This window comes from Drosophila novamexicana, unplaced genomic scaffold (assembly GCF_003285875.2).
Source record: "Drosophila novamexicana strain 15010-1031.04,08,12 unplaced genomic scaffold, DnovRS2.1 tig00000193-arrow-pilon, whole genome shotgun sequence".
Lineage (NCBI taxonomy): Eukaryota > Metazoa > Arthropoda > Insecta > Diptera > Drosophilidae > Drosophila > Drosophila novamexicana.
Genome location: NW_020824787.1, coordinates 4779904 through 4802906, shown reverse-complemented (window position 1 = coordinate 4802906; position 23003 = coordinate 4779904). Strand labels below are relative to the sequence as shown.

At 39.0% G+C, this 23003-nt stretch overlaps 1 long non-coding RNA gene across 1 annotated transcript in view; it reads right to left on the bottom strand.

Moving 5' to 3' along the window:
- Nucleotides 1–3149: 3149 nt before the first annotated feature.
- Nucleotides 3150–23003, bottom strand: part of LOC115758850 — a 60533-nt gene continuing 40679 nt past the window's right edge. Inside the window, exons 2-3 of the long non-coding RNA XR_004017466.1 lie at nt 15053–15112; nt 3150–3214 (exon numbers count right to left, since the gene is read on the bottom strand). This is a non-coding gene — a long non-coding RNA (uncharacterized LOC115758850). The remainder of the gene's footprint in view (nt 3215–15052; nt 15113–23003) is intronic.

Sequence of the window (23003 nt, the reverse complement as noted above, 5' to 3'; positions counted from 1 at the left end):
GCATTATACATTTACAGTAAGTCGCAAAGTTAAGCTCTCAAACACACACACACACGCACGCATACGCACCCACACATAGAGGCTGAATCACCTGCTCACTCAAATCGTCGACGACAGCTCTCAGCAAACTAATTTAAATATTTCAGCAATTAAAGAGTCCAGGCAATTAAAATAAACCAAACACCCAAAGCGCCACCGCAACTCAAACTATAAACACAACAAAAGGGAAGGGGAAATGGATTTTGTGGTAAGACCCTCAAGAAGTCGAAGTCCAGCTACCCTATCAACCAAAACAAGGCTATCGAATTGCAAAGAAGTAAGCATATGTGCTTAATTGCGTGATAAATCTTTAGATAATAAATACTATATTTTGTGCACTTAAATACATCGATTAATAAAATTCTTTTGTTGTTAAACAAAATAGATATTCGGAGTTTTTCTAGACTAAATTGTATATACGTAAATAGAACTTGTATACATATAAATTGTATTGCATAAATATTAAATCACGTAATATATATTATAAATAAAAGACTAAACTTATAACATCGATAGGAGAGAAGAGATAGGAGAGAAAAGTTTGTTTTTAATATCATATTATACAACAGTACATAAATATAATATATGCTCTCAGTATTTTATGTTAAATATCCAAGAGTTTTAAAAACTTTTAATGGAATATGCATATTTAAAAAAATATACACAAATTTATTGGAAAATATATAATAAGTTATATATATATGACCAGAAAAAGCAATTTATAAATTTTGTATTATGCATAAAAAAAGAAAATGTCTAACCAAGAGGCGTGTCCGCCCAATAGGAAGTTCTAATGGGAGAGTTGTCACTGTAATACTACACAAAGCATGGACTATATAGTGGATTATATGGTATACGGAATGTTTAATACTTGTCGGCATATTTGGAGTATATATAGATGATACGCGCAAATACAAGTTAAACATATTGCCATATTATTTAATATCAGCTGGTAAATCACATGCACAGAAGGTAGTTAAGCTAACTAGCTCTGCATTTTCTTCCCAGTTCTCAGAACGAATATGAAGAAAGAACTTTTAATCTTAGGTGTCATACAATATTATATTAAACTCAAAAAGTCGACAAGAACATAACAAAGGAGAAAACATAATAAGCATAAAACATAGATTGAGAGCGCAGAGGCAAAGTTTTGCATATCGATAGCCATAATAATCGATAACATGATGTGCATAATCAAACAAACACCGGACAGCTTCTTGTTAAGCTAATTAATGTAGGCATTATCGATATTGTCAAGCATTCGTTATACCCCTTTATCGCCAGGGTATAACAATCAACACCGTGTGACTAACAACCTGTATGCCATTTCCCTTATGCCACACACACACAGTCGCACACACTCTCGCACACACACACACACACACACACACACACACACACACACAAGCTGTTCTCGCCATTGGCCATCGCTCATTGAGTGTCCTGTGTGTGCTGTTTGTTGTGGACAACGTTCAATCAATGTCAACGTCGTTGTCATCCTGCCGCCTGATCCTGTTGCTGGCTGCTCGCTGTTGTTGTTTTTGCCATTGCTTTGATGGTGAACGCTGGCCAACCGTCTTCGCATTTGCCTACCATAATTTTGATTCCAGCTAGGTGGCAGTTATTCCATCAGCGGCTGTGCCTCGGATGCGGCTCTAGCTGGGCTTAGTTCCTCTCTCCTTTATGTACCCGCTCGCCACCCGGCTGCAAAAATTTGGCACAATGCTGAGCAATTGGCGTTCACTCAGCGATTACAGCTACATTGGAGGCTAGCTCTGGCTTCGATTGTGGCGGGAGCCTCGTGCCTCCGCAACTGTCAATATCACACGCAGCGCTGGACACATGACAGACACATTGACACATGGCGTACAAAGGCAAAGACACACACACACACGCACACACACACAGACAGACTGAGAGACAGAGACACAAAGCAACATATTCTCTTTCTGTCTAATGCCGTCTGCCTGTCTCTTTCCAGCCATGTGTGTGTGTGTGTGTGTGTATGTGTGCGTCTCCGTCGATGTATTAAGTGGAAACACCTTGTAAAATGGCTGACAGGTGTTAGAAGACTTTGCAAGATTTATGCGCTGACATTAACATGAATATGTATTAGTGTGACAGCACTGCAGCTATCCAAGTGTGTGTATGTGTACGTATGCTGGTCGCCCAGGCAGTTAAAGGATAACAGCGCATTAAGTTAAGCATTACAACAACGGCAACAATTCACAGAGTCTCACACGGAGACATGAACACGTGTGCTAGCACACGCTGTGGTTGCAACAATTAAAGTTTATTTGCTGCGCCCACACACACATACACACACACGCACACACACTCTAGCATAGGGACACACGCACTTATTCAGACAGACAGGACGACGTAAACATGGCATTTGTGTATTTATAGTCGGTCCGCCTTGCCACAAAATTAAATAAAAGCAAAAGTCAACAAGGAACATAGATTTGCTTGCCTGCCTGCGCTTTCCGGCAAGGTAAACAACAATACAACAGCAGCAACAATTACAACAACGACAGCAACACTATGAAACAACATGTAAGCCATCATCGTTATAATGGACAACAGACCTAAAGAGACACCCGGCGGCCTCAACTGGACCTCGACTGACGACCTCTTTAGCTGCTCGCGATGGACGCGTGAGTTCCTATCTAATCGTACAGCAGGAATAGCAGCAGGTGTGATATATATACAAATAATAAACTATGCATAAAAATATATCATATATGATGCCAAATAGTGTTTGTAATATACAACTCTCTAAGAGCAGAAGTTCGTGGCAGTTATATTATCTATATATTATCTAAGCACAGCATAAATTGTGAACATTTTTGGATTGGAGACAGAGAGAGAGAGGTGGAAATATGGAAAAAGATATATACATATATAAATATAAAAGAGATAGAAAGAGAGAGAAGGACACAGAAATAAGGAGAGAGGAAGAGTTTGTTCAACTAACCATATAAAAGTTAAGGCATCAATATTTTTAAAACATGAAACATGAAAATTATGAACATGGTTAAGTTATCATAATCAAATAAAATTACTTACTTGAATTTGCTGTAAGATATGCAAATATATAATTTTGATCCTTGTTCCATACTATTTAAAATTTGATTTCTTCGATTTTTTGGCTATCGTTTGTTGCTGGCAGTGTCTAAAATAAAATAAACAAACAGGAAAATTATTAATTTGTTCAAATTAAAGACTTAAAGTTAAAGCTAGAGAATTAAAGCAGATCTTTATATCCAATAGCAGGAACTCGAAACGAACCTTAAAGCAAGGCATTTGTTTATATTGAACTTTTGCTTTTTTACGGAAAATAATAATTTAAAATGCATCCTAATTTTTTACATTTTAGCGATATCGTTTAAATAATGGTTCGTTTTAGAGTAATAATAAGGTAAGGTGTTTATAGTTCATATAATCCAGTTCGGTTTGATTCATTCATGTTAAATACAAAAGAAGAGTTTCTGGCTCAAACTAATCTCTTATATAATAGGGTTTGTATTAAAATAATAGCTTTACTACTCATTCAATTTTCGATTTCTGGTTAGAATTTGTTTCAAAAGTTACCTAACGATATATTAAGATATATATTTTGTTTTCAAAATGTTTAATTAATATTATTATTTATTATGCAATCATATTATTTCAAAATATATGAGCTCAAATGTCTTTAATTTGGTTGTTGCAGCTATAAAATGCTTCCATCTCTAGCTCGTGTGATTGTTGTGGCATTCTGCAGTCAGGTTTGCTGCTGTCAGCCATTTTGGTGGTGTGTGTCGAGATGTTGCTGTTGTTGCTATTGTTGTTGTTACTGTTGCTGCTGGTACCTGCTGCTTGCCTCATTATGATTGTCAAAGTGACGGACTGGTCATGCAAAGGTAAACACAAAATGTGTAAATACAAAGGCATATATCAAGGATATATATGTGTGTGATATGGTGTCACCAGTTCCACACTCCCCCTCCCTCCTCGTTCTAACAATCGCCCGCTCATGCTGGCCAGTCTTCAGTGTTGGCATTGTAATTATCATTGCGACACTAAATATTTGTTGTTTGCTTAAGTGCTTTGTATGCCAGGCCCGGGCAGGCCAGGTAGCCAGCTGGGCAAGCAAATCAATAGGCTGGCTTTGGTTACCTTTGCATTTGGCAATATCAAGGCATACTTTACGGCTTTAAAGACGGAAATTGCTTTTTATGCGCCTTTAAGTAGGCAAAACGATTCATTTTTATGTCATTCTGCTGTCGTCGCCTTCGTCTTCGCCGTCGCCGTCGCCCGCCCCTCTTCTTCGCTCGACAACCGATTGTCATTCATTATTTGCACTTTTTTGTTTCAGCTTCTTCTTGCCCGTTCGCGATTCTCGTAAAACTCATGAATTTTTTATTATGTTTTTCCGGCTTTACACAGCCCTCTTCCTCTTACACTCCATTGTGTTGTTGTAGATGTTGTTGTTTCATTTTTAAATTATTAAATTTTATTGGCGTATCATTTTTTATGTGCGACCGCTGCTGAAACATTATATTTCGATTAGCACCTGTTTGTTTTTTGTGCCTCGTCGCCCATTTCCCATTTCCCATTTCACTTTTCACGGTCGCCATCCAAACTCCTCGCCCCTTTTTGGGGGCAGGGGTGTGTCGGCTGGTGTTTACGTCTTGTTCTGGCATTGTTTGCGGCTTTTTAGCCAAGTCCTTTGGCTGTCGATCACAGCTGACGATGCCACCTGCTAGACAACAGGTGCGATTCCTGCCCCTTGGCTGCCAGCGTTCTGATTGTCGTTACTTTTTATTGCACTGCGCTTGAGTTGAAATTTCATCGGCACATAAACAAAAGACACGTTTTGATTTACACTAAATTAAATGCGATGCGTTTTACACACGGCCAAGTTCAGCCGAGCAGAGAAACAGGCACAACCAGCTTGGAGTTCAAGCGGCAAGCAATCAAGTTATGTTGGATATTAATTTAAATAGAGTGCTTAAATTATGAAAGTATAACCCAACCACAGCAACTCCCAAGAGGCCAAAAGGCGCTTTGGTTAATCCCATTCCACTTACCTAAATAGACGTAAAAAAGGGCATTTAAATTATGCAGATCTTGATTTATAAAGAGTTTTAAGTCTTGCATTTGTTTATTTATTTATATTTAATTTTAGTTATGTAACTTTTTATGTTTAATAATTAATAGCTTTTAATAGAGCTGTGTGCTGTGAACTCAGATAATAAATCAGGCTGCTATCAAGCTTTATTAAACACATTTACATACGATTTCAGGCAGCACCTACGCTTTATTAGTCGATTTAGATTATCGCAATAATTCAATTACTTCGATAAATCATTTCGATTTGTACACAAAAACTCATAATAATGAATCAGCTAATAAATTTTGTTCATTGTTAAAAAAGCTATTCGAAATGGTTCCTTAAAAACTTAATCTAGAAAAATCTAGTGTTGCATAACGTTAATTTTAAGACTAAAGCATCTCTAGTTACCAGTGTTAACAATATTTAAGAGACTTTTTCAGATTAACTTTTGCTGCTGAGCTGTAAGATACAGCTCCCAGCTATATTGTTTAGTGTTTAAATGAAATATCATAATTTAGAATAAGTTCGTAAAGTTTCATAAAGTATAAAGTAATTAAGTATAATTTATTCTATATACTATAGTTTAAATACCGCAAATGTTTTATATAATATAGATAGCATTATTATTTGTATTTCAAAAACTCGCATATCTCTAATATGCAACCCGTCAGCTAAGAAAGCCTCTGCCTGCCTGTCTGGAGTATATATTTATATATAGCTATAACCCATATACCTATATAGTTGCCAGCAAGACTATACAACTATAACGGTTCCCTCTTCTTTTGATATGTTTATCTGCTTTGATTCAAATTGAATAATTGATTTCATAAAAAACAAGCAGAATGTCGACGACAGATCATTATGTTTGATTTGTATTTACGTTAATTAACTTGATTATCATAAATTGGGATGTGATGCCAAGAAAAAACAAGTGCATTAAAATGACTTGCTTCTTAGGAGCGGGGCTGCAGCTGAGCAAGATGTTGCTCCTTGTTATTGCATGGATTGGACTGTGTGGTCCTTTAGTTTGAATTGCAGTTGTCGTCGGCTGCCCGTGGCACGGCCCCTTGGGGAATAATGGAATATATTCTGTTGTCGTTGATAGGGCGCCTTCGACAACTGCAACTCAATGCCAACTAATTAATGTGCCGATGTAATGGGCGATACTCAGGCATTAAACGTGGGTGGGCTGTCACGAATAATTCCTGCTCGGTCGGTCAGTTAATAAACTGTCAATGTGTTCGTGTCCCTGTCGGTCCATGTGTGTCCGTGCGAGTGTGCGTGTGCGTGTGGGTGTGTGGGCGAGCTTGTGGTTGAAGTCGTTGAATGATGCCATTTAAATTGATTTCAGAGAATCATTCAATGGCCACGATGACAGTTCGGGATGTATTTCTTTCTATGGCAACTGCAACTGGAGCCACTGTCAATTGTCCATTTTTCTCCCAACTTTCCATCTGACCAACTGTCCTGTCAGCTAGCCATTGCCTCATGCGTATTTTTATTGAATAAACATTCATCGAAAGCTTCACGTAAAAATTAAAAACCAAAAAAACAATTACAATTAAGAATGCTTCGTTACGAAATGACCGACTAAAAGATACCCAGCAGAAATTGGCGAGCTGCTATCACAAATATTCTTACTTCTTTGTAGGTTTAGATCTGTGCTCCTGTGAGAAAAATTGCTGGATGTATCCTAAGATTGAAACTCTTTGCTAGACTGTCTTTCACTTCTATGAGTTTCGACATATTCTCGGAGCACCTTATATGAACTTGATTGTTATGGTTATCGTGAAAAAATAGAGTTAGTTATAGACAAATTTACATTTAGCTGATCTAAAAGACCTACATTGTAAATTTCAAGTAGTTTTTAGTTCTTATAGTCAACAGACAAACATGACTAGCTCGCCTGCTTTTTTCATCCTGGCCAGGAATATTTTATTACTACATCTGCATACAGCCATAATAGCCGATTTTGGGCCTACGGGTACAGGGTATAAAAAATGTAAACGGCTGACATTGCAATCGAACCGAAGACAAACAACAGTCAATGCCAATTAAATGGGAATTTTAATTAGCGTAAGTTGCGCTGCATGACGTCACAGCAATCGGTAAATGTCGACGTCATCAATGGAACTGTCCCCAACCAATATAATGACGGTGCAGGCATAACTGAAAGGCTTCCGTTTGATTTTCGTGGGCAGGGGCAACGTTTGAGGCACCTTCAAGTTAAGTTTCCTTTCGAGTTATTCGAGCGTGCAATGTAATCAGAACAATAATGGGTAATAATACCCTCCCTTTATTCATTTGGAATGGCTAAAAAGAAAGGGTAACTCTTTTACAAAATCGATTTTAATCGGAGATAATAAAAGCTAGAAATGCGAAATTTGGTATACACAGTTCCACATTTCAATCTTTCGAATATCTCCCATATCGCCCACATTTTACTGAAAATTAAAAAATTACTTCGAAATAAATAGATTATTTAGGTGACATTTTTGGAAACCGAAAATTTAAATTCAAATTTGATTTTTTATCAGAAACACATTATGAAAATTGGCAAAGGATCCTGGATCGAAATTCGTTATGAAATTTATCTGTTATGCTTTAAGTGATAACTTTTCCTTTTGCTTTCCATTTTCTTTGCAATTTCCGTTTTGTGCATATGAAAACAGAATTGAATTTTAATTCTTGGGCACATAAGCAACATTGCAATTGACAGATGACAAGGCAGCCAACACACATGACGAGCCTTCAAGGGGAGTTGGGGCTGTCGGGGGTTGGGTGTCGAATCCTGACTGCAAATTGAAATGCATGAAAGCAAAATAAACTATGTAACTGAAGAATACAAATTGATCAAATACAAAAACCAGCAACATCATCATAAAACTGAAGGCAAACTGGCAAGGGGAACTGGCGGGCAAAGCCCAAAAGCACTCAACTAACTCAACCAAGTCCCAGGACCTCGACCGGGCTAGACCAGGCGACTGTCAGCCGCGGTGCGGTGCGGGGCTGCCGGCTGCCAGAATCCGAATTGTGAGCTCATCATTGGGAATTCGAATAGAGCCGGGCGAGCAATTTATTTGATGTGTCGATACGTGTCGCCATATTCTGCGCCCCGTTGCCGCACGTCGCTGCTGCTGCTGATGTTGCTGCTGCTGCTGCCCGCCCGCCTGGCAAAATCTGCAAATCAAATTACAAAAATCATAGCGCTGGATTTTCACACGGGCTATGCAATTGGGAGTTAGACTGGGCTCCCAGCTAATGCCACGCCCCGTTGGCGTCTAGCCCAATCCAACCGGCCGGCAAATTGTCATACGTCAAATGATGAAATGAAATCAAACAGAAACAGAAACAGCCCCAGGAGCACTGCAGAGCGGCAACCAGCTGCCGGGCAAAGTGTTGCCCAGTTGCATAGTTGAGCCTGGATCTGACCGGTTTCATATAAAATGTGTGTGTGTTTGCGTGTGTGTGTACCGTCCCGACCATGTCCACGTCCATGTTTGACGAGCGACTAACTAGTGGAATAGTTGCGCCCGCTGCTTCTGCTCCTCGCCCAGGACATCCGCCTGGGGACTCTGCCAATCTGCGAAAATTTGAATTTGAAATTTTTATTTATTTACACACACACAGACACACTCACGCGCGAGAGCAGGAAAAACGGTAAAAAGTGCTAGGGAAAGTGTGAAAAGTGTCGAGTGGCGGGAAAAAGGATAAAGCTGCTGTTTAAACAAATGAAGTGCCGGATTTTGGTGGCTGCCCCAAACCGTTGCCAGCTGCTGGCTGCCCGGCTGCCCGGCTGCCAGTTGTCAGCGGCTGCCCAAACTGAATGCGCACTTTTCACATAGCTCAAATCCACATTTGAAAAACTATCCATAATTCATATTGCCATTTTCGTTGGAAGAATCGATGCCGAAGCGTTTTATAATTGATATTGACGTTTGCCAAGCTCTTCAATAGCCCAGTTTAGTTCATTCATATTGCATTTCTATCTATTCATATCAATATCAAAAGTTATGCCCGACCACACACATACAAGAGACAAGGGTGCTGGGGGGATAAAACACTAAATAAAGTTAAAACATAGAGAGCTGAGGTTGCAAACCAAATTGATGCAGCTCTCTCTGATTCAATTTCCCTAATGAAATGCTCTGCTTGGCGGGAAATCGAGTACATCAGTTCGACTTAAAGCTAACGATAACAATGAATAAATCAATGAATAAAAAATATTTATATTCAATAAATATAAGAAGTCATATCGTATGGATCAGAACGTTATGCCTATTATAGCTGGCACTGAATTGATCGGTTTATGATTATTGATAAATAATAATTAATTAATTAAATAATAATGTCATGGAAAAACTCGACATTTACGCATTGCTCCTTATTTAGAGGCATGTCTTATTTATATCAAATTACTATATATTGTGCATTCTTATATTATTTAGAAATAATGGGTTGGGAAATTAAATTTTGCATGGTAAATTGTTCGGTTTTTCGGAAATTTTGAATTAGGCAATTATTCTTAAAGAGAAATATCAGGAGATGATAATCTCTAAAATAAGTATTTTCTGTTATTTAATGCTAGTTTTGGCTGCTTGTCCATTTTGAAATATTTATTTATTAAAATCAATTATGAAAATAAAAAGTGCGCCTCGACAACCGTCTTCAGGTTCTGTGTACTAAAATTACTTTGTAGTTTTAGAAATTTGAATGTTTGAAGATTCCACTGAGATAGTGCACCCCTATAGGCCTATATAAAGCGAAACAATTTTAATTAAAAATCTAAAAAAATGCAAATAAATGAATTTAAGAAGTTTTTATACTTTACAGCCACAGAAACTTCGCATTAACTTGCTTAAAAATGTTTGCATGCTCGAGAAGAATCATCAAAGCAGTTCGCTGTGCAAGGTTTCAACAAAGCCCAAGTCCTTTCGGTGGCTCTGTGACAGGGCCTTTGACTGGCAGAAGAGAGAAAGGAGCATCATTAAAGACACATCAAAGGCCGCTGACATCAAGGGCCTGTTCCTGATTTAAGACCGAGAAATTGTCAAAGTTTAGGCTGCCATTAAGTCAACTGTGGGCACAGGCGGCAGCTGGTTAAAACATTGTCTCAATCTGGCGATAAACTGGAACTGCTTATAAATTCTTTTGTCTGCGGCAGTTGTCATTTGGGGCTGCGGCATCTTTTGTGGCAACTCTAGGGAGAGCGGAAGGCAGAGATCTGTGGATCGATGCTGTCAGCATTACGGATGCAGGAATGCGATGAGCAGTTGGTCCCTTAACTGGTTTTTTTCTCCTGCAGCAGCAGCAGCAGCAGGTACAGCTGCCTGATGACTGCAACTGCAATTGCAACAGCAACAGCAACAGCATTTCATTCTGATTGCCACAAAATGTTGCACTCATGATGCTACTCGGCAATTGTTATCCTTGCGGGCTTTTATGGCCGCATTACCTGCCCAGCAGCGGAGAACGCGGAGCAAGGAGACAAATTCACATCCTGCGCGTCGATTATTTTATGACAGCAATGCGTCTATTAGGAGCTGTGGCCGAATTCCAGTATCCAGGGAGCTGCTGCTGCTGTGATTGCATTGTGCCTCGGATATGGATCTCGCAGCTGTTTTGTGTCCTGGTCCACTTGGTCCTTTGGCCGCTTTATTGTTTCGGGCAACAACGACGGACGGCCACATCAAAATGAGCCATAAGTGGAACAAAGCTTGGAAACGTGACCAAATCAAATTTAATGTGTGTGTTGCCATGCCACATTATGGACAGGAGCCAGCCAGAAAGGAGGTGCACTAGCTAGGAAACGAAAGTGGCGCCATCGCGCGGACAAAAGCGGCAACAAATACGCCTTGTCAATGGTAACAAAGTAGCTGGCGATTTATTGTTGTTGTTATTGCTGTTGTTGCTGTTGTAATTGTTCGCCTGTTTGGCAAATGATTTATGCCCCGTGTACTCTAAACGTACGCATATATATATATATATGTCTATAAATATTTAAAGAGCACGTGGCTATTGTAAATGGTATGTCATGTCAGCTGATGCACAATTAATCAAGGATTTGTTTTTCAGCGCTAAATAATGAAGCTGGCAGCGCACAAAATGAATTTTAGGCCCAATGTTCCCAAAGGAGCTGCTGGCAACAGATTTATTTATTTATTTGTTTATTCGTGCTGCTAGCGGTAGTCGCAACATGCAACATGTTGATAACCGTTTCGCTGTGGCAACATGCGCTGCGAGCGGACACGTTTATTCAGCGCGTGAGCAACACAACTTGCTTCTGCGTGCGCTCTCACGCGCTCTCTCTCTCAGCAGCAAACAGTATACACAGAAACGAAACGAATTGAAACGACGACTGGCTCAGGCACAGGGTGTTTACGGTATTTACCATTAAACAGCCACAGACGATGGCGTTTGTCAAGTGCGCTTCATCATAATTTGGCCGTTAATACTCATACACACACACACACTCACACTCGCGCGCGCACACACACACACATACAGTGGGGCTGTGAAGCCTTTGACTGGCTTAGTCCCCAACTTGGTGTGTGCTCAACATCCTTGACGGGCATCAACATTACATTTTTAAGGTGTTTTCCTTTGCACGCATTGTTAAATATTTAATCACAAATTTAATGCGTGGTTTTCTAAATCAACCTGAATCTGAAGCCTGTGCCTTGACTTTGAAATTTGGATGTTCTTATAATCGCACGATTCGGATATTCTTTTATTTGTAGCACGCACGTGTAAGATTTTGAATGATAACTGATAGATTGGGTATATTTTCATGTTTCTCACACATTACACTATCCAACAAACAGTTGGTTCTAGTTTTAAATCAAACCCTTTTTAGAATGGCTAACTGCACGGACTTTTAAGCATAATTTAATAATTTCATTCTTGATGTAAAAATTTTGTATTTATATTTAATATATCTATACTAAAAATTAGTTCAAATATTATATTTGTGTTTACTTTAAGCTGGTTATTTTGTATATAAACATGATAACCAACCAAACACAAATTATTATTTTATTCAATTTTAATTCATCAAAAAAATTAAAAATTGTTGCATATTTTTCGGAGATTATGTTCGCCATTTGGGAACGATGAAAAATACATTTTTATCAATTTCAATGTAAATTTAATAAGGCTTTAAAGTGCGCATTTATGACAAAAATTTTACTTTTAAACAAAAATATTTGTAAGCATTTCATTAATTAGTTTCAGAGTTAATCCAAAGTCAACTTCGAGAATCATAACAGAGCCCTGGACTTCTGAGGTAATTAAACATGATTTGATATTGAAAAAGTTTATTCTTTCTCGACTGTCTTTTATGAATATGTATGCACAGAGGGACATTTTTATGGGCTCTGTCTTTGTGTTTGCCGACTCACAGTATTAAATGCTTATTAAGAGGCAACTTCCATAACAAAAATGAAAAACGAATAAAGAAAATACAAAAAAAAAAAAAAATAAAACAAAAATGTTGAAAACAAATTACGCTTTATATATTCCATTATTTGACTCCACTGTAAGCAGCTGGAAAAGAACAACACGAAGAGCAAATACTGCGACAGCAAATGGCAAACACAAAAGTCTTTACTGTAGCTGTAACTGTAACTGTAACTGTAACTGTAGCAGTTACTGTTCTATTTTTTATGTAATTATTTTTAATTTCGGGCCAACTTTGAAGTGGCAGCTCAGCCGCCGGCCATTTCCCTTGTCCGTCCGCTCCTGCCCAGGCCCAGCCCAAGGTTTGCCCTTGTCTTATCTGCTGCTCAATCGGCCGAATGCGAGTCAAAAGTGCTGCTGCATGACATACTTTGAGGCGTCCCCCACACTAAACGACTTGCGTAGTGCAAATAAACCGAAAAAAAATCGAGAGGAAACAAGAGCCGGAGATAAAATACTCTAGATGTGGCCCAAAAATGCTTTTATATACAAAAGTGTTATGTTGAAACGATTGTTCCTATAGAAGCCATATAATATAGTAGTCCGACATGATGTTCTCTTGCAGGTTTGTTTAAAAAGTAACTCGCAATGGCTGAGTTCGATTGAGATATTTAGAAAAACAGCCAAATTTTGGATGCAATAACTTATTTTTAATCGATTCTTCCTAAAGAACTAAAGAACTCATATGTGGGAAGCCTAGGTAAACTGACTAAAGGTACGTTTGGTCAGTTATTTTTACAAGAACTCAAATTTTGAAGAATTATTCCTATATGATAAAGTAATTCGTTCCGAGCTGATGCCGACATTTGTACCGCCTGCAGCAAAAATACGGATCATCTAGTTAGCCTTAAACTAAGAGACAAGCTTGCCTAGATAAATGAACAGATGGACATAACCATGTCGACTCGGATGTTCTTCTTCTAAGCATTATACATTTCATAACAATATTATAACACCCTCTACATGGGCATTAAAAAAATTCATAAGCTGCCCGGGTAACGCATTAAGAGATGGAAATATGAATGCCAGAAGCTTGGCTTGCGGTTGGTTTGCTGCTATTTCTTATTTTATTCTGCAGTTTCTCTCATGAAGCACGCTACGCCCCCATCTCCCACCTTGTTGCAGCTGCCGACCCGACCCTACCCGACCCGACCCTGGGGCCTATGCATCCACGATAAACGCTTAACATATGCTGCGGGACTGTAGACTGAGACTATAGCTTGGATTTGTAGCAGATATTCTTCCGCACCCACTCTCTCTCTCTCTCTCTTTACGTCTCTCGGGTATTTCTCTCTGGTCACGTTTGTAAAATTTTGCAAAAATTTATTTAATATTTTATTCTTCCTGTGGTGCGGCCGTTGCAGTCAAATTGTTGCTGCTGCTGCTGCTTGGCTTTTGTTCACTTTGGCTCAGCAATTTAGTGAAATATTTTGATTGCCAAACATGGCGCTGGCTGCCTGGCTGTGGCTGCTGCCATGGCGTTTGCATATGAATAACCGACAGCACTTAGCACACACACACACACAAACATATGCACATTTAAATCTGTGTGTGAGTGTGTGTGTGTGTGTGCTCTAAACGGAAGTGGCAACATTGGCGCCACAGCAAAAGTTTTTGTCGCTGACAGGAAGTTGCAATTTTGTTTGCAATTTCCTTCAGTGCACATTTGCCAAAAGTGTAAGGAGGGGGAGGGGGGTGGTTGCAACTGTAGCAACAACAATTGTACGCCCCCGTCCAACCATGCCTTCGGCCACGCCCCCCGCCTTCATGCCTGTCAGCTTGTTTAGTTAACTAAGTTGCGGTTATTACGACAGAGGTACGAGAGTTTAACACGTGCGTATGGAACGGCGACTGCGACAGCGACAGCGACTGCGGCTTGTTGCATCTCTGGCAACAGAGCTGACTGTCGACTGTCGACTGCTGACTGCTGCCACAGTCGCTGCCACTGCGGCAGTCTCTGCCATATTTTCCATAGTCAAGTTCGTGCCAAATTAATTTGCAACAAAAGTTGCGCTGCGCATTTAACAAATTGAAATTTGCAATGGCAAAAAATACAAAAATATAAAAAACAAAACTATCTATAAATATAATGAAAATGTACAAAATATGCAAAAACATGACACGTTTTTTAGCTGCTACTTTTACAATAATTTGCAGATTCATATGGAATTACGGTCATGCAGCAGTTGAGCTTCCTGCGGGTGTGTGTGTGTACGTGTGTTTCGATGTGTTTGCGTGTGTTTCAGTGAGGTCTGTCAACATGTTTCAATTAGAGGGTATTATTACTTGGCATATACGATATAAGGCCACAAATAATGCACAAATTCTTGTTAATCAGTCAACTATTTAATTAGAGTTAAATGAAATGTATAACTATTAGTAGATAGCCCATGCACAGGGCTGAATATAAATAAAGTCCTAATTATATATATCTATATGAAAATATGTACTTACCCTGAACTTAACATGCCCATGGAAGATTATTTGATGACAGACTTCACATACCGCACATCTCTAAAAGAACAAGAGATAGAGATTGTGGATTAGGGATGAAGCCGAAGAAAAAAAGAGACGTCAATTAAGAAAGAAATAAATTTATGTATATAGAGAGAGAGAGAGAGAGAGAGAGAGAAAGAGAGAGAGAGAGAGACGGTGCGAAATGCAAGAGTAAAATATTGAGATAGAAATAGAGATAATAATAGAGATAAGCTGAGAAAGAGAGAGGGACAGAGAATTACAAAGAGAGTCTAACTTTATGCGCAAATAAATATTTTCAAAGAATTGATGCATGACAGCCGAAATTCATGAGAATCGCATGGTAGAGCGATATTTTTATTAACCTTGCCTGTGTCAAACAAAAAGTACTAATAATTCAATGATTATGTCTTTGATCTATGCTGAATCTTTAAACAGTAGCTTCATAAACTCGATCTAAATCAAAAAATAAATTATTTTACTTAAATATGTTATTCTCATTGTAGGCCTTGAGGGCTTAATAAAACTGAATAAAATCAAATACAAAATAATGTAAAATAAGTAAATAAAAATGCATTTTTATTTTACAAAGGTGACCACAACTTGATTAACATTAATATATGCTCAATCAATATTCAGTTAAATGTAATAAAATGCCCGGCAGCGCTTTAGAATTGATAGTTGTTTAATTATATTTGCTTTGATGAACAAAAATTATTATTAATTGTTTGCGCTGACCACAATGCAAATAATTTTTTGACATATATAAGACTCACAGCGGACTGCTGTGCTTGCCACGCCCACTGCGGTATCCAGCTGGCCACGCCCACATTTAAATCTTGACCCATGAACAAATAAATTAATAACAACTGCGAAAAACAAAAAAAAAAAATAAGTAAAACAAAACATTTTTTGTTTCTGTACAATGTCGACCAGAAATTTTATTTATTTTTTTTAATATTTTGTTATACAAACATTTCAATTGACGGGATTTGTAGCTACGGACAACAGCTTGAGATGCTCTAGAAGTGATTGAATATGAAGGTGAAGAGCGTTTTTATGATGATAATGATGTTGTTCACGAGGTTCTGTGATTGCATTGGGTATAGTGTGGGGGGAGGGATGTTCATAGGTCAGATGGCAACGAATATTTTTGGACATAATTTGCTCAATCATTTACATAATTTTCACAGCAACTGGCGCTTGCCACACCCCCGTTTTGAAAGACCTCTTCACAGCGTTTCACCCTCCTCCGCCGGCTGTTTTTTGTTTTTTCTTTCGTTTTGTATCTCGTTAGAAAAAATGGAAAATATTCAACAGAAAAACAAACATAATGCTGCTCGGGATTATGCGTATCACTGTGTGTGGCTGTGTCTGTGTGTGTGTTTGTTTGTGTGTGTGTGTGATAAGAGCGTTAAGGAAATTTTGGTCTTGCATACTTTGTGGCCACGCTGCCGACACACACATAAACATAAACATATACATATATGTGTTCGAAACAAAAATAATTGTGTTTACTTTCTATAATGCGATCAATGGGCCCCGATGACATGAGCGTGTTTGTATCAGCCGGATGACTTGAGTGGATTTGTGTGTGTGTGTGTGTGCGTGCGTCCAATAATTTGGATACAGCTGCACATCAACAAAGTATGTTTGACTAATTTAATTTAGCATTAATTTGCCAAAGTCAAGTTTAAATTCAATTCTAGCGCACTGTTTCATACTTAACTTTGCAGTATAGTGTTAAGACTTCCAACTTAAAAATTTGGCAGAGGATTCAAACCCCACACTTAAACGTAAATACATCCTACATGGAAATCTTTAACTTAAGGACACGCGCTGTGGCGGCATCTTCAGCTGTATCGCGCTTATGGAAAAGCTCAATGACATGTCATCAACTGCGTCTTGTATCATAAGAAACACTACCTTAGGCTACATCTACCAAACAAAAATGAGAAATGAGGTGAAGCAATTGACCGCTCGATGATTTCGTTGCAGACATGTCGTGCAGAGCGTTCTGCAACAGAACTAGTCAGACAGGAAAAGGGAGTTGTTTCTGATAACTTAAACATCTGACATTGGCAACTGCAACTAATGCCTAAACAATTGCTAAATAGTTAATGTGGCAGGCTCTTGACTCTTTTGGGAATAGCAAATTAATAAATTTTCACATGTCAAGCGGACAACTTCATTTCTCAAATGAATTGATTTTCAGATGTTTTTCTCTTGTTCACAGTTATGAATCAAATTTTTAATCTTTAATCTGATATGCCCTAATTCAAATTCCAGAAAGCATCTCTCTCTCTACAGCCAACAGCTTATACGATTGCCACAAAAAAACAATGAGTCAAATGCCCAATACCTTTTACATGTTCTGCTGTCTCTGTCACGGCCCCCAGACTGGCAGGTGTTGTCCAGACTAGGTGACTAGCTCCGGGAAAAGCATAGAAAATGGCTACCTGACTGACGGCCAGCCAGCCTGCCTGCCCCTCCATGACTGGTGGCAAGAGGCAACATTTTGAACATTTCAATCAGAGTCCAGTCCAACGACTTTCGGTCGTTGCATGCCTCAGTTCGGCATGTGATGCAAATGCCTCAACTGGACTGTACTTGATGCCACAACGCACATGCTGCCCCGTGCACAATGCGACAGCCAACACAGTGGGCCACAAAGCCCACTCAACGGCATGGAGCTGCTGCAAGCCGACAATTGGTTTAAAATTTAACTTTTAGCTCGATTTCAATGTACCGAATAGTTTGGAAAATTCGTTTGCTACGTTTAGCCAATTTGAGAGTGGCACACAGCGTGCTGCCAACCCTTGCGTGTGACCTTCGAACCAGTGGAGCTTAAGCGACCAGCAAAAAATAAATGAATACCAAAAAAAAATTCTGTTGAACTTGTAAATTTGCGTCAATATTTAAACAAATTTCAGAATTTTTTTGTGTATTCTTTTTTTTCTGATTGCATGCAAACCACTCGAGTCATTTGGCATGCAAACTTAATTACAATTTCATTGGCTTTGCGAACTAGTTTTCTGCTGGTAGTTCTCGTGAAAATGAAGCTAATTCACTTTGAATGGATAAATATTTAAAACAGAGCCGGCGATGTGACTTACTTATAAGGCATATAAATAAATGGCTAACAGTTGAAGTATTCAACTTGTTTGCAAATTAAACTGCCACTCTCTCTCTCTCTCCCTGTATCTCCCTCTCCCTCACACTTGACACAAATAGAAATTGAAATTTATTGCAACAAAATGATTATTTAATAATAATACTCATAGACAGGCTCCCAGAAGGCAGCCAGGCCTGACAAGATGCCACTGCACTTTTCATAAATATGCATATGAGATTGGGAGTACCCACCCCTGCCCCAGGCTCAGCTCTCCCTCTCTCTCTCTCTCTCTCTCTCTGCCAGTCTCTGCCCCACCCCGAGCTACGGCCTCGACTTGATTTGTGGCGCTCTGTCTTCTGCTGTGCTGCTGCTACTGCTGCTGCTGCTGTATGGCATGTTTGCAACTGTAATTGTGACTGTCATGTTGCCGCCTCGTGTCAACTCACAGTTAGAAAATTGAAATTTATTTGCATTTTTGATTTGCCAGTCGTCATAAATATGCACACGGAGAGTGCACAAACAGAAAACGAGGAACTAAGTTAGTGGCATTCGGATTTGATGAGATTTTTTAATGAAGCTTCATCCTCATCGTCATTTTCAGTGGAAGCCAAAGAAGTGGCATTAATTGGTCGGCACCCCCCTACTTCCAACTCCCTATTTCATGAGTCTAGCTTATGTTCCTCTCTCCTCCCCGCATTCATTCCCTTATAGTTACGCTCAAATTACACGACGGATAAATAATGCAAAAGCGAGCCTGAAAATCGCCAAGTTCATCAAAGTTGGAAGCCATTCGAAGGCCGTGTGTGCTCTGATTGAAATCGAAACCGTCAGGATTTGCTTCCTATGCCAAAGGGATTGCCCAGTGTCGTGGCATAGAGTGCAAGATACTTTGACATGGCTTAAGAGTTCAATGCGTCTAGGCTCACCCATGCAACTTGCATTCAAAGGGAAGCTAAGCACTGTGCGGGCAAATGTTCTGGCAGACACATAAAGCTGTATTGAAAATCTATGCATCTGTTGCAAGGTTATAAAAGATACTAACAGGTATAACTAGGCTTTGTTCGAACCCAATACTATTACTCAAATTTCGTACGACTAAAGACAAACAAATGGAGCATAAGGTAATTAGTGACATTCGAAAAGTGTAATACAAGACTCAAAATGTGCACAAATAACTCTGAAAATTAGTTTGAGCCAAGAAGAATTTTCAATAGACACTTTCTACGATGCACTTCTATCACAAAAGGTAGCTGCAATAAAAAATTTAACAAACTAATACCAGCTGGGCTATGTGTCGTTCAGCAATCGATCAGTCGTTTACGCAGTCAATCAGTCAGTCTGTCAATCAGTCAGTCAGCCATTTAATCATTCATTCAATCAGTCCGGACAAACAGCTTTTTATATGCCACCCCATTAAGATTGATTGTGGTTCGTGTAAAGAGTTGCATTAAAATGTTCAGGTTTATATATATATATGCAACACCTGTGCAGGTGCACAACCTCTGTCAGGTCAATTGGGAAGTTCAGAATCAGTGTTGCACCGTGTTGTTCCCCTTGTGTGCCACTAAAAATATATGTATTTCTATACATATATATACATATAAATATATAGAAACACGCATTCCTGGCAGCCAGCTTGATTGACTGCACGTGCCCGGTTTCATATCTTAGCCTGGGAAATACAAACCACATTCCCCCTAGCCACACATAGTAGATGTATTTATCTTCAGGACTTTTGTTCTATTTATCTTATCATGCATCTTGAGAATCGAACGTTTGGCTTTCATTTCCACAAAAGCTGCGCGTCACTTAACATCATTTGTTTCGTTTTTTTTTTTTTTTTTTTATCTCCTTTTTTCCATTTCGGTTCATTTTTTTGTTTTACCGGCAGCTGCTGTTGAGCATTTCACCCCGCTCGCAAAAGGGGAATCTCTTACGCTCTATTTCACCCTCAATCCCATTTTCATTGTGATTCTCAACTGTGTTTGCCCACACACAAATGTACGTGAAAATCATAAATTACCCCGAAAAGTATGCAACATAATACCAGAAATTTGTGTAAGCGCATCCCCCGCCCTCTGCCATCAGCCCAGTTCCGTTCACAGTTTAGTTTTTCTGCACCCCAATAGTGTGCAGGGTGAAGAAATAACAACCCTAAGCGCATTTGCTTTGCACTCAGCAGAACCCAAACAACTGTCAGGATTCGCAGGTGGAGCTGTTGCTTCTCGGGCTTCTGCTCCCGATCCTGCCTGTGCATAAGCTGTTAACTAACGTTTGCTTTAAATGTTATAAATAAATAAAATAACTGCACAAATGCTACTTTTGTTTAGCCTTTGCTTTCCCGCATACACTTTTATATCCAGTTCGTCTGGGGTTTTTCAAAAACATATTTATAACTAATGAAAATTGCCAGTTTCGGTCAGCCTTTGGGCATTCTACATATTGATCCGAATTTATGTTTCCAGTTTTTGTTTGTTGCATATTTTCTTTGTTCTATTTATTATCATCATTTTTTTCTTGTTACCGTAGGTAAATTGGGAATACATATTTGAATATGCCTAAGCACGCCTTTGTTGCAGTTTTAATTGGTAAATTTGTTGCATTTACAAGCAGGTGAGCATCCGGTCTAGCCGGAATACATTTTCGATTTGTGGTCATGTTCACCACTCAGAATAAGCCCATCAATTATTGAAAGAACAACAAAAAATACAAATTATTACATTATTTATATTAGAACTCATGTCAATAGGGGCATGTATGGATATTTTCTAGCAATGCAAACTGACCTCTATGATAGAAAGAGAACTCTCAAATGAACTCTTTAATTAAATCTCTATGAAAACGAATAAATACTCTATCGGGCTGTGAAGCTTAATAATATGATGGGTTGTAAAAAGTAGAATGAAATAAACTGATATATATACTATATTATAATATTTTTTCGTGAATAATTTTTTCCATTCCAGGTTAAGATCAAAATTTTGAAATCAGCTCAAATTTAAAAGTGAAAACATGTAAGGGAATTAATCTTGAATAAAAATAAAGAATATCTTAAAAATAAATTCGAAATTTAATAGCTGCCCATAATTGCACAACTTCTGGCTCAACGATATTGAATAAAATAATTAATATGACTACGAAATCTATGTTATTCTGTAATTTTTTTTTGATATGCTCAGTTTACGGTTACAAATACAAATTTTCATCAATGCTTGGCCTGTTGACCTGGAAATAGTTGTACGTTGGCGCTGTATTTAAAATAAATTTCCATTTCAACTTCAGCAACGATTTGCAGCACAAATCATATAACCTGAAAAGCCTCGCTGAAATTGAATTAAATATTTTTTTGTGCATGTTACTGGCTTAGTTTCTGCGTTTGCCACTTGAACAATTTTTCGATTGAGTTGCATAGAGCATAAGCCCAGATATAACATATAGTATGCGGCATAATGCCTCAATATTCACATACGTGCATATATATATATCAATTGGATTCACAGCTTTCTATCTCTGTTTCGGAGCGACAAGCTCACTAATTGCAAGCGGTGCGTTCAAAATCCAATGGCATTCACTAGAGCAGCTTTCTCTGATGGATATACAAATGTGGAAAAGCCAACGGGCAGGGGCAGGGGCACGGGGACGGGGACGGTTAGGGGCCTGGGGCAAACGCGGACAGCTGCGTAAGTGGTGGGCGGGGGCCGGCACTCATTTAAATTTCATGCTTATTGCCACAAAATAGCTCAGTTGCCTGCAGTCGGCGGCTGCAGTTGCTCCGCATCCTGCAAAATATTTTACATATATCACTGACAAGCGACGACGCTTGAGACCGGGGCCAGGGCCAGCCAACCAAAAAACAAGCTCGGGGAAACACCAAAATAACACCAAGGGACAGCGTGTGTGTGTGTGTGCGTGTCAGTGTAAGTGTGTATGTATGCGCGTGAGTGGAATGTGTGTTGTGTGTGTGTGTGCGCGCGCGCTTGGTTAAGCTTTCAAGTAAAAATAGCAAAAATGCTGTCAACATAATAACGAAATTTTAACGCGCGCAGCGACCGACTCGACTCTCGACGGTCTGGCAACGCCGTTTCAACGCATCAAGTGATTTTTATACCACGTAGTCGTAGATGAACGAAAGGGGTGTCTTAGGCGAATTAATGGCATTCGCAATAAATTAATCTAAGCCAATTTGTGCAGCAAACTTTTTGACTCTTATTTTTGATTAAAAGCAATATTATCGTTGACACTTATGCAGTTATCGATTAATAATAATCGATAAACAGTCAATCTAATGAAATTCATTATAATTGCTGCTGTATCAGATATATGATTTGTATTATGGTATGGTATTGGAAAATCCTGAACTAGACAGCACAATCTATTTCATATACAGGGCATCTTAGAGTCTGTCACTTATTCGCTTTTTATTGCTTGCGCTGCACGGAAAATGCTGGAAAAACGTACGGCAACTAAAAACTGAAATCCAGGAATAAATAAATTGGTGTGGCTATGACGCTTACATGGGACAAGGCTACACGCAACAGAATAGCGAACGCGGCGCTGCATCCTGGCAAGGACACAGTCATCACAGGGGCGCACCCAGCAGCCGGCTGGTAGATGATGTCTGGCCACAAACAGTGCTCAGATTCACCCTCAGCCACACAGCGACGGCAACGGCAACTGCAAGTGCAACAGCTACCAGTTTCCGGGCACTGCTCGTAAATTCGGCATACAAAAAAAAATTAAAAAGAAAAATAAAATGATATATAAAATAAAAAAAAATGTTGCACGAATAAATTAAATTCGTTTGTAGTGGTGCCA